Source organism: Rattus norvegicus, chromosome 7 (assembly GCF_036323735.1).
Source record: "Rattus norvegicus strain BN/NHsdMcwi chromosome 7, GRCr8, whole genome shotgun sequence".
Classification (NCBI taxonomy): Eukaryota; Metazoa; Chordata; class Mammalia; order Rodentia; family Muridae; genus Rattus; species Rattus norvegicus.
Window position 1 is genome coordinate 60,720,706 of NC_086025.1, and position 12,903 is coordinate 60,733,608.

Below are 12,903 nucleotides of genomic sequence, written 5' to 3' on the forward strand. Positions count from 1 at the left end.
CTTAGTCCAAACAATTTAGTGTCCCAGACCAAACTCTCCCTATCCTATAAACATTTAACTCCTAACTGCTATGAGATTAACTTTCAGATCCACACTTGAGTAATTTATCGTTCTTTATACCTGCCTTATTTATTTTACTTATTACCATGTCTGTGCTGGTTACAGGATTTTATCCTTTCTTATGGGAAGCACTGTGTACCTGCATCACGTTTTCTTTACCCAGTAAAGGCTGTTTATAAGAAATATTCTTTAAAGTGAACAATCTCCTATCCACCAGCCGTCTGAGTGGATATGCCCCTGAGATTTTCCTTTTCTTTCAAACATACAGCCCAGTCTAACCTGGAATTCATGGTCCTCCTGCATCAGCCTCAGGAGTGCTGGAATTAGTGCATAAGCTAGCACATACTAGGCTCTTCTTGAATTGTAGAGTATAAAACAATGTTGCTGCTTAAATAGTTTTCTAATTCAGTTTTCATTTATCTAAGTACTGACCAAGAGTGCTACATTAGGGTGGAAGAAAGAAACTTTTTTATTTTTGAGACAAGGTCATCTTGCAACTCTGGTGCATTTGCAACTAAGTATGGAGACCAGGCTGGTTTAGTACTTCTAGAGATCTGTCTACCTGCCTCGGCCTCCCTGTGCTACCACATCCAGCCAAAACATTTCTTTTAAATAGGACTATCTAAACTTTTACCATTTGATAAAATAATTTGCTATTATATTTGCTAGATAAACTATCTTATATTTAACGTGTTTTTATAGTATTATGATTAAGTATTGTATAAAAATTTTCTGCATTTACCATGATTTCATTCTTTTACTAAAATTTCTGTAACTTTCATTTCTTTATTTCTAAGAAGCTACTTTTGTGAGGATAGGGATGGTCATCCCTAGGCAGCTGATATTACTAACATCACTGCTGGGGAGACATTTGTTTTCATGACTAGTTAATTTTCTTAAATACTTCCGGCTTTTACCTTTAAACAGATTCTCCAACTAGTTGTCTTAAATACCTATAGCATTAAAAAACAAAAGTGTGAACTTGAGATGCTATTAATACCATAATTTAAAATGTCCTACAATAAAAATGTTGAATTTAAGAAATGTAGAATTTATGCAGCAGTATTAACTGTCTATATATTGATTCTATAATAGGCTTTTTCTTGTTATTTAACTACTTTCAACACTAGTTTCTCTCTAAAGATTACATTCCTACTGTATGCTTCTAGAGCTTATTTATGGAATTATGTAGGAACGTTTTGGAAACAGTTAACCTGCTAGAATGCAATTGTTAGGTGACTCATACCAACAACGAGAATATCACCTTCTACCTATTAGAATGAATGTTAGTTCCAGAACTGAGGAGGGTGTGGAAAGGATGAGGAGAAAGTAGAACTCTCGAGCTTTTGGTAGGAATGAAAAATGGTGCATTACTTGTGATAAACAGCACGGAGGCTCCTCAAAATAAAAAAAAAATAGAGCAATTATATATGATTCTGCAACTCGCTTCCTATGATATATAATATCAAGGTGCTGAGGGCATATATAACATGTTCACTGAAGCAGTAAGACAAACCCTAAGCATCTCTATGTAGGAGCTAATGAAGAGAATGTGGACTACACACGCGATGTGACAGTCAGTGTGTAACAGAAGGAGATCCTGTCATGTGTATAACAGGTAAGCTGGAGGGCACTATGCTAAATGAAGTAAACCAGTTATAAAGACCAATGCTCCAGGATTACCTACATGAGGTACATAAAATAGTCACAGAATTGGAGAAGAGATGGCAGGTGTCAGGAGACACGAGAGGAGACATAACTTGCTGTTCAGTGCTTACACAGTCTCAGTTATGCATGAGGGCTGTTCAGGTGAGTTGTGTTTGTGCTTACAGTTAACAACACTGTATTTATTGCAGGGCACATCTTATGTCAAGAGTTCTTATCACAAGGCCATGAGACAGTTAAGTGGGTAGACAGATACTATCACGCCTGACTACCAGAGTTCAATCCCTGATATACACACAGTGCAACAAGAAAACCAACCCTCATAGTTTTGTTTGTGAGCCTAGCCTTTACTGACTAAGCCATCTCAGGAGTCTGATATTGGTGTCTCCTGAGAGGCTCTGCCAGAGCCCTACTGATACAGATGAGGATGCTTGTAGCTAACCATCAGACTGAGCACAAGGATCCCAATAAAGGAGTTAGAGAAAGGACTGAAGGAGCTGAAGGACAGCTTGCAACCCCATAGGAAGAACAACAATATCAACCAACCAGAGCTCCTAGGGACTGAACCACCAACCAATGAGTACACATGGAGGGGCCCATGACTCCAGGCACATATATAGCAGAGGATGGCATTGTCTGGCAGCAATAAAAGGAGAAACCCTTGGTCCTGTGAGGGTTCGTTTCCCTGGTGTAGGGGAATGCCAGGGTGTTGAGGTGTGAGTGGGTGGGTCAGAATGGGAGCACCTTACAGAAGCAGAGGAAGGGGGAGAGGATATGGGAGAAGGGGAAAAGGGGATAACATCTGAAATGTAAACACATAAAATAACCAAGAAAAGTAAAATTAAAAAAAAAGAAAACTAATCCTTTAACTTGTCCTCTGACTTCAACGAGTGCTGTGGGTTGCCCACATACCACCCCTAAATTAGTAATAAATGTAAGAAAATGCTTTTTAAAAAGTTCTTATCATGATACTTAATAGATGATGGTTTAATTTGGGTGCAATGCAAAGTGCAGTGTACATTTTAGTGGTATTTTATATATAAACAGGCAGAAGCAGGGGAAGCAAGTGGCATGCCTGTGGAGCTGGAAGATGAACCACACTTAGACCCAGTGTTCTAGAGGCCACGCCCTAACCTAACTCTGTAGCACACTGTGAATCTGAAAACAGCCAGCTGGACTCAGCCTAAGGAATGGACAAGTGCACACAGCTCAGACACCTACCTTAAATGACTCTGTGTTATAGCCATAAACTTCTCACCTGCTTTTAAATCTTTCTGGTACTCATGGAGAATCCACCTTGCACCAATTCACAGTAACACACAAGCTATAATACTTCTCAGTGCCACCTATAAGCAAATCTTATCTTTCACAATAAAATTTCCTATTTATTGTGACATTTGTGTATTTCTTAACCACAACATTAAAACTGTGTTATAACTTTTATAAGGCTTTTAGAAAAGACCACTCACAGAAAGATGTGCTTGTATAGATAGCCTAAGCCCAATACTATATACGTTCTGTTTGAGTATTGTACCCTAAACCCAATTCTATATGTCTAGTAATTTTAAAAATTTGTATTAATTAATGTGCATGGGTATTCTGCATGCATTATTAGGTCTGTGTGAGCATGCATGCAGTGCTAAGGAGCATGCTGGAGTTACGGGTAGCTGTGAGCTGCCATGTGGGTCCTGAGAATCGAGCCTGGGTCCTCTGGAGAACAGCCAGTGCTCTCAACTGCTGCATCACTTCTCCAGCCCCACCCCTGCCGTCTTTTGCATAGCAAGGTGGTTTATAGATCACAAACTGTGGTACAGCAGAGATGCCATAAAATTATAATGGATGGAATACTCGTGAGGCTGGAAAGACAGTGACAGCCACTTCAGAAAGGTGGCGGACTGAGCAACTGGGAGGAAGGAGGACTGGGGAAGCAGGTGGAAGAGACACACACCGTGCTTACATTCCTTCTGACAATTCTGTCTTATGTCATGAGGACAGTGGACCGCTTCACTCTGTACTGCAGAAAAGCTAGAAGTGTGACATTCGTCCCAATGTGTTCTTCCTGTTAGTGGGCAGTCTAACTCTTCAAATTCCAGGCCAACTACCTGACTGCTGAGCTTTGGCTCCCCTGTCTCCATGGAGGTTTTCCCAGCAGATAACTTCTTCTTATTTCTCCCCATTTTTGTCTGTTTGTTATTTTGGGTTTTTAAACTGTCAGCATACAGAAGGTTCACTTCTCAACTCACATAGGCATTCCCACCTCATTCTCTTTTCTGACAGGGTTTTACTGTCAACCTTCGGTTTCCACAGTTTCTACTTCCTCTCCAACCAAGTATGGAGGCTGGTCATCCTATGCCAAAACCAGCTGCACACACAGTCAACAGACAAGTAAACAAAGAGTGTCACAATTTTACAAACCTTCCATCCTGTAACTTTAACTTGTCATGCTGATTTTGCCGGTTGGGGGATAAATGTTACTTTTTAGCCTGTTCCTACCTGAGCAGCAGTGTCAGAAAGAGATACTTTGTGCACGCCATCACTGCAGACCCTCCTGGGATACTGTAACTCACACCAGTGATCCCAACACCTGCATAGCAGGGCTAGCTCTCCCTGCTTGTTATTTCCAGTTAACAGGCCATACAACTAGAATTTTCCATAGAAACTTCAACCCCAATCTTCCTCACCTCTATCTTTACTAATTTTTACTATCATTCAAATACAGTATTTCCCCAGTGATTTAATGACCTAAGTGAGAAGCCTGGCTGCATACTATGTAACAGTAGCCAGCATGTCCAGGACAACTGTAACCACTGTAGCTCTCCTCTTTACTATCCAAAGCATCATACATGGATTTCCCCACTCCCTCACTTTTAGTGGCATAAATTACTGTAAATGCTGTTTGATTTTTCTCACTGCGCCTGACTTTTCTTACTTATTTATTCTGCATTCTGCCTCCAGACTATTAAAGCTTTTATTCTATTCTGAGGGTGGGGGTAGGGGCGGGACTGACTGAGCACAAGTCAGAAAACACCTGTGAGAGTTGCTTCTCTCCTTCCATCATGCGGCTCTCAGGAATAAAACTCAGGTTGTCAGGTGTGTGGTAAGGCACCCTTACTTGTTCAGCCACCTCACTAGACCCAGTGCAAGATTTTTTAAAAGAAAAAAGAAAAAAAGAAAGAAAAAGAAAAAGAAAAAACTCAAACACTAGAACAAAGACTTCTAGTGCTTTAGAAAAAGCAAAGATAACTGTAAAGTAGTTATCAGGTAATCTGTGGCCTGGTTCACTGCTTCTTTATCCCTCAGATTTCAGGTATTTCTAACCTATTTTCTGTTCTGTACCTTAACTCCATCACTGAGAAAGAACCAATTTGAATGACCCATTTTTAAGCCTAAGCTAACACAAATAAGGAATCCAAGAAGGAGGCCAAACATGATTGTTCTTAAATTGTTCATCAAGAAAGCAAATACACACTCACTGATACCTTGAAATGGAGGAGCCACAACTAAATGACCCCACAACTCTACCTGACATGAAGCTAGGATAAGCAGGAAAGAAACAATGTTAGTAATGCTTGTGCTTTACTGTATCAGTTCTCTGATCGAACTCTGACTTCTCTTTCTACTGAAGAATGAAGGACAGAGGACAGTAAGGAGGGAAGGGAAGGAATGAACAAAGGAAACATGCTAGGACATATTAGGACAGCCTCTAAACAAAAGTCCTGACAACAGCCTCCCTAAAAATGACTTCATTGCAGGCACACATTATAGTCCTGACTCCAGTCCTGATATACTATCGAATCATGTGACCAAACATCACACATAGCCCTTTCTGGACCCTTTTCTTTGCATACTCTTACCCTGAATTTAACATTTATTATTCCATAAATGTTTAGTTTTTAAAAACATAACTGCATTTCCAAACCCAATATATAGTCTATTGAATGTTTACAAAGTTCAAGTGTGAATAACTGCTTTTCCACTAGGTGAATTAATGTGGGTCAAGCACCCATGTAAGATGCCACACAATTTCCAGTTAGTGAGGGTGTTAAAATGTTTGAAAACTTTTTTGTTGTTTTGATAGTCAGAAGACCTATCTTCCTTTTCTTTTAAATTTTATCACATTCATACATCATCAATCCACTCACCCATGGACCCAACCATCTATCCATCCATCCATCTACCTATCATCTAACTACATAATCCATCCATGCATCCATTTATGTATCCTCACTGCCCCATATGTGAAGGTGCATACATGCTACAATGTTCATGTGGTGGTAGAAAGACAACTTAAAGGAGCTGGTTCTCTCCATCATGTGGGTCCCAAGACACACATGTCACTAGGTTTGCCTGCAAACTCCTTTACATGTTCAGGCACCTTCCTGCCTCTTGTATAGCTTACTCTCACAGTGAGTAGTGTTTGTACCTTTAGGTCATATACGGTAAAAAGTCAGGAGATGTCTGGGCTAAAAGATGGACAACATGTACAGTGTGAATACTGTCAGCTATCATTCAGCTATCATATACAACATTCACTGTGTAACTACTGTCAACTGTCACTAAGAAATACAGGGGAGGAGATAAACTGCTGACAAGATTATTAACAATGTGTAGTGAAATACTGACATATACTTAAAGTATTACATAATTCAATTTATCATACTGAAGCAGGAAAGCCAAAACAACTAAAACAAAGTTGCTGGAGGAGTTTGGGCAGAAATGGGAGGCGACTGCTAGTTATATGGAGTTTCTTCAGGAATGATGAAACTACTCTAAAGTTGATTGTGATATGTATATATACATTGTTATCAGAAAGCTGTCCACTTTTAGAGGGAATATTGTGCAGTACATAAATTATATTGAAATAAAGCTGATGTTATGTGTTTTTATAAGTCAAAATTTGGAGGGATTACATATCTATATTGATTAAGAATTGCCTTTACAGGGCTCAATTTTGAGTAGTGAGTCTTGAAAGAAGAAAAAGGGCAAGATGGCCCAACAGTCACAGGTGCTGAGAAACCTGATAACCTGGCTTTGATCCCTGAGACCTGGATAAGCAGACTCCAGTGAGCTGTCCTGAGCTCCACATTTGCACTAACACACATGCCCACACACACTTGCACAATAAACCTGTGATGAAATTTTTAGAAAAGAATCAGGAAGATGTATCTGAAGTAAACACAACACCAAGTACAGTAACACAGTATAATGCAGGAAGTAGTACATAATTTACAGGAAAGGGCAAAACCCACATGCATCAAGTCAGAAGGTGTAAGACATAAACTGTGAAGACAGAAAATTCTATAGGTCCTCTATATGGATAACAGATGAAATGATGTTTAACTAGTACGACAAAGTTGGCATCTCTTGATTTCCATACTTTTAAATTATCTACTTTTAGAGAGTTAATCTGAGTATGGTTCAAGTCTCTCACAGGAAGATAATATAGCTAGAGTCTTCTGGGGGCTAGACTGACTAGGTCAGAATCCTTCCTCTCTCACTAATCCACCACATGACTGTGTACACTTAACTCTTCAGTTTATCTATAAAAATAACGTGACTTACTTCAGACATGTAAGAAAACTGCTAATATACTAGTGATGTTTTTGTAACCCCACACCCACAGATTTATGTATCTTCTTAGAACCAGAAAGTTCAACATTTATTCAATATGAACATGATTTTTCTATATCTATCAGTGATAAACCTCTTATCTGTTACTTTGTCAAGATGTAAAAACAGAATTAATAGGAAAACGAACCCAAAATATTAAATAAATTATCTTTTTGCCAAAATAAAGGACCCTGCTCCTCTTTTCATGCAAGTAATTAATTTTGCTTGAACACTCCCAGGCTTTGATATAACCATCTCCATAACTTAAAATAGCCTGCCCTTCAATACTCTTTGGGTTGTCTATGAGAGTCTTTGGGGGGTTTGTTTTTTTACAAAGGGAGTTTTTTTTTTTTTTTTTTTTTTTTTTAATGGATACCTCTGCTAAACAATTTTCAGTAAGAGTGGAGAATTCACTCTAGAACCTGGGCCTGTCAAGCTAACAGGGTGGGTAGAAGGGACAGTCACTATGCTTAGCTCTCCTGCTGGAGGAGAGCAGGCAGCCCAATGCTCTCCTTTTTTGTTAGGAAAGCCAGGCAGAAACCAGGTAGGGCTGAGGAGATACTCACTTCGGGTAAGGACCTTCATGGGCCTGAGGAGTTGTGCCCTCACCCCCAGAGCTGACCTGGAGGAAGGAGGCAGACAGTACAATCCCTGACTGGCCAGCCTGGCATGCACAGAGATGAACAGCCCATGTTAAAGTAGATGTCGAGGAGCATCCCCCATGGCTGTTCTCCCACCTCCACATGCACCCATGGCATCCACATGTCCACATTCACTCCGGTGAACAAAAAATAACAAATTCATGTAAGCCTTAGTGATGAAGGAAACCATTACAAACAGTAATTAAATACACATTACAAATTCCTAAAGGAGTTTTCTATCTTATTTAACAATCTGAATTTATTTCCAAAGTGCAATGCTTGATGCCTTCCTTACATGCTATAAAGTGTACTAAAAACCCAAGGCCAGTTAGTTGCTAGTTTTCTTTAGTAGTGATTTTTGTCTGTTTGTTTGAACTAGATGATAAAATTTAAGGATGTAGCCATCTCCCTACATAAAGACTAGATAGGAAAGCCTAAAGAAGAACCTTGAGAGAAATACCCAAGACAGACGAATTAAATGATAACCCAGAGAATGAAACCAGAAAGGACAAGCCGGAATGACACTACTGAAGAGAAAAACCAAAGCCAAAACCCTAGCAATTTGAAACTTTCTGTGTGAGAACTAAGAAGCAAACAGAATAGCCATTGTCTGGATTACATTTAGTAGTAACACCATCACATTATTAATACTAGGGGAAAATGATAGCACCTATCATTTTAGAATTACAACCAGTTCTTTAAACAAATTCAGAAATCCAACAGAGTTAAGGGCATGCTTTTTAAGGCACACACGCTGAAGACATTGAAAACAGTGGCTGGCATGGCTAAGCACGTCAATAAATGCTCATCTGCAGTGGTATTACTGTGTGATCCACTCCTCTCAAATCCCTCACCCAGAGGAAAGACTTACCCCAACAGTTTAGACTTAACCTTCCAATGACATAACAGCAAACAATAAAGTGATTCTTCAGGTAAGAAAGCATCTTTCACACTCAAAATGAAACAGACATGCAATGATGACAACAGCACTAGGAACTATTCGGCAGCCATGGAGCCATGAGCCCTGTCAGATCGCTAGGACACGCCCGACATGTCAGCATGGTTATGCTTACACCTTCCATTCTCTTAAAAATGTGTGCCTTTACGAGTTCATTACAACAGTACCAAACTTTTTTTCCACATGGTAATGCTTTAAAAATACATACAGAATACTAAAACAAAATACTCCACAAGACCTTACTACCATGTTTGTTGTGATATTTCTGCAAAATAGTGAGAATGGGCCTTATCACCTGTAATATAAATTTATGATTACTGATAATTAAAATTCAAAAGCCTGCTATCAGTAATGATCATAGATAATTTGGTCTCAAGAGTTTTCAAACAAAACGGCAATTGTCCTATATATTCAGTTATTTGCTTGTCAATCTTTAACTATTATTTAATTTCCAGAAGCAAGATGCTAAGATATTCTACATACGCCATCACATCTAAACGAACAGCCACAGAGACAAGTGTGGGATAAAAAGCTAGAATTCTGTTGCTAAATATAAAATGGGCTTTCTTTAAAGAGGAAAAGAAGTTATTTTTTTTTCTTTAAAGTAGAACTATTTTAAATAAGTCTTTAAAAATAAGAGGCAGTTTAGAACAGTGACTTAAGGGCATGAACCTAAGATTCAAACTAGTTTTCATGGTCAAATCCAACAGTTGTGTGAAGGTCTCTGAGTCTAGGGTTCCTATTTTGTCAAATTCGAATAACAATAACAGTTCCCTGAATTTTAGCAACGAGAAGTTAACATATACTTGTAACAGCTCCTGGGTGCCTAAATGTTTTGAAACGTAAAACTGTAGGCTACAGGCTTTGCAAGCTAAAATTTTCTTAATATACAAGCAAGAAAAGTAACTGTCACTTTGTAACAAAAAAATCATTTAATACTCTAAATGTACTAATGGTGAGATTGCATAATTTGGGGGAAACAAGAAGCCCGACAGTCATGAAATAAATTAAATCACTGAATACCTCTAGATTTTGGCCCAAAAGGCCTCATTAGCCCTTGATTCACTAGCAAGCTTAGGGTCAGGGGTTAAAGAAGTAAACTTTCTTCTCTATTATTTTAAGCATCTAAAATAAGAATATGCTTTAATGTGACTACTTTCTGTTTTAATTTTTGCTAACATGCTAATATTTCAAGTTTTGCTTTCTATTTTCATTTCGTGTAATATATAATACATGCCTACTTGGTGGCAAACACCTAACTTCTTCTCTAAGTATGTACTTTGCAATTTATGTCAAGGATGTGTTCAGTAACTGGTCACACATTTCCTTTAGTGTCTGTCAGATCATGCCGTTAAGAGTTCACATTCCATAAGCCTAAACAATCACTGAAGCCTCAGAGGCTCCCAGGTCAGACAGAGGAGCAGGGACTCTAAACATTGAACCAATGTCTCCTGTCCACATATCAGTCATCAGGTTCTTAGGAAATGTAATGAAACAAAAATATAGAGATGCTACATAACTAACGACCAAAGGAAGGTTACTCTCCAAAATTACCTTAAATGTACTAGGACTTACTAGGGGTTGTATAAATACAAAAACAAGACAGCTATTTTGGTTAACAAACGAATTATTATTAACATAACACAAAATGACTGAAAATGATTAGCAGACATAATTTAGCAAAACTTGAAGGAATTATTTTGATGATGATATACACATCTATTCATGACAGATCTAATTTGAAAGCTATCTCAAAAAGGAACATTTTACATCCCACAATTTTCCCTGTACTTCATTCAACTACCGTTCCTTAGGTTCCTAAAGAGCTTACAAGTAATTAAGCACACTTTTATCTTACCAGGAAATCCATCACCATGTATATCCTAAAGGTGTCTTTAATTTATTCTAAGATAAACTTGAGTTTCGCAATTCTTTTTCTGAATTTTCTAAATCCTAATTTAACTTTGTTTATGGTTTCTTCACTGTCTTATCAGAACGGAAACAGACTAACATCTAGCACTGTGAGACTCACAGTTTATTCCCTGTCAGTGAGTGCCACCTTGCTGTCTCACCTTTTATAGGTATAACTCTTGTATCAATGTTTCTGGACCTCTTACTACAAATCGAGTACCAGTTATACAGAATGTTTTTTTGTTCTCGAAGATTGTGTACTCAATTTGTAGTAAAAAAAAAAAAATCACCACCCATAAACAAATAAATAGAAGTGGGTATTCAGGAAGAATCAAATCGATATATTTGCCTAGGTGGTTGAGTTAGTTTCCAAGTACTGAAGAGCTAATTTGGTGAAATTTAACACACCTGACTATAATTTCAAAAATCTGTATGAAGATTTCCAGATTATGGTAAGCCTATCTCTTTTTTTCTTAGTAGCAGAATCAGCATGAAGGTAGCATCATTAGGAAGGATGAGAACCACTGATTTACACAAAAGAGGTAAAAGTTGCCTTCAGTTTCCTTCTTGAGGTTAAGGCATTGTAATAACTCAAATATGGACTTAACGTCTAAATTTTAACATGGCTTACAGTAACTGTCAAGAAAAATATACTCGCTTTAAAATAATCAACTTTAAAAGTAGTTTAATAGCCACAATACACGAATTTCTTAAATCATACATCACCATGAACACCACTTATATCTGATTATCGCTCAACACAAAGACATTGGTGAGAAAAATATCCACATTTTAAAAAGATTTCTATTTTATTGGTAGCCATATTTAAATTTGTATGAAGCAATAAATGATAGTTTACAGCACAGGGCAAGGAAAGCATAGGTGCTCTAGGGAATGCCCAATTTTTCCTTGGCAAGAAATTCGGTAAGAAGAAAATTAGAATATAAGCAATAATGACTTAAGCCACTAAAACACTATAATGCAACAAGTGTATTTCACATCATCAAGGGTCTTAATTACAGAAAGAGTATGTGGCCTTACAAACTAAGGGTCGAAGTACTTAAATTCAGGTTTCCAAGCTGTCACCTATTAGCTTCCTCAAAAATGATTCCAACCCCATAGCACTTGTCTGGAATTAATAGCAGAAATAAAAGGATTACTAAAACTTAGTATTTTTTATGAATACCAGATATTTCAGAATACTTAACAGAATCAATATAGAACAAACCCGATAAAATTGTTATCGCTCATTGAACAGATGGAGATGAGGAGGTTCAATGGCTTAGATGAATCTGCTTCCAAGTTACACTGCAAAGTATGAGGTGGACCTGTGAATAAATCAGGTCTAAGTCTCTTTCCACCACTCCACACTGGAGTGCCTAATGAGCACTTGAGAACTGAGAATAAATCAGGTCTAAGTCTCTTTCCACTAGCCACACTGGAGTACCTAACAGGCACTTGAGACGCTGTAGACCACTGATACAGAGACAGAAGGAAGGAAAAATAACTTAAAAAATAGATAGATAAATAACACAGGCACACTGCCCTTCCCCTAAAGCAGTACTTTCCCTTTATTTAAATAACTCTGTAAGTCAACTGCTTTGGCTGACAAGTGTTAAATTTTGTACATGCTTCCTCTAGTATTTGGGTACATACAGTACGGTTTTTGTTTTTTTGGGTTTTTTTTTTTTTTTACAAGTTTGAATATTAGCAAGCTTCTCAGCTTCGAGCGGACTTATCTACTTTTTGCAGGCCTACGTTATCCTTCGAAGCGGAGGGAAGGGCTGCACTTCTAAACAGAAGTGCCGCGGGCTCCCATCAAGCCCGGAGCAAAGCACAGGACCACGTGGTGTCTCTCAAAAAACCCAAGGTCCCTACACCGCTCCCTCCTTTGGACAAGGAAGTGGAAATTAGGGGTTTCCTTTTCAGCAGAGCCCTGACACAGACCACCTGTGTGGTCCCCGCCGCAAACATCCTGAAGCCCGGGTCCGGGAAGACTACAAGGATCAGAATAATGGGGAACTTGGGTGAGGACGACGCCGGCGAAGGAGTGACCGA

The 12,903-nt window shown here is 38.4% G+C and overlaps 1 protein-coding gene across 12 annotated transcripts in view; it reads right to left on the minus strand.

The window, feature by feature from the left end:
• Positions 1 to 12,903, minus strand: part of Usp15 (ubiquitin specific peptidase 15) — a 161,527-nt gene that overhangs the window by 77,095 nt on the left and 71,529 nt on the right.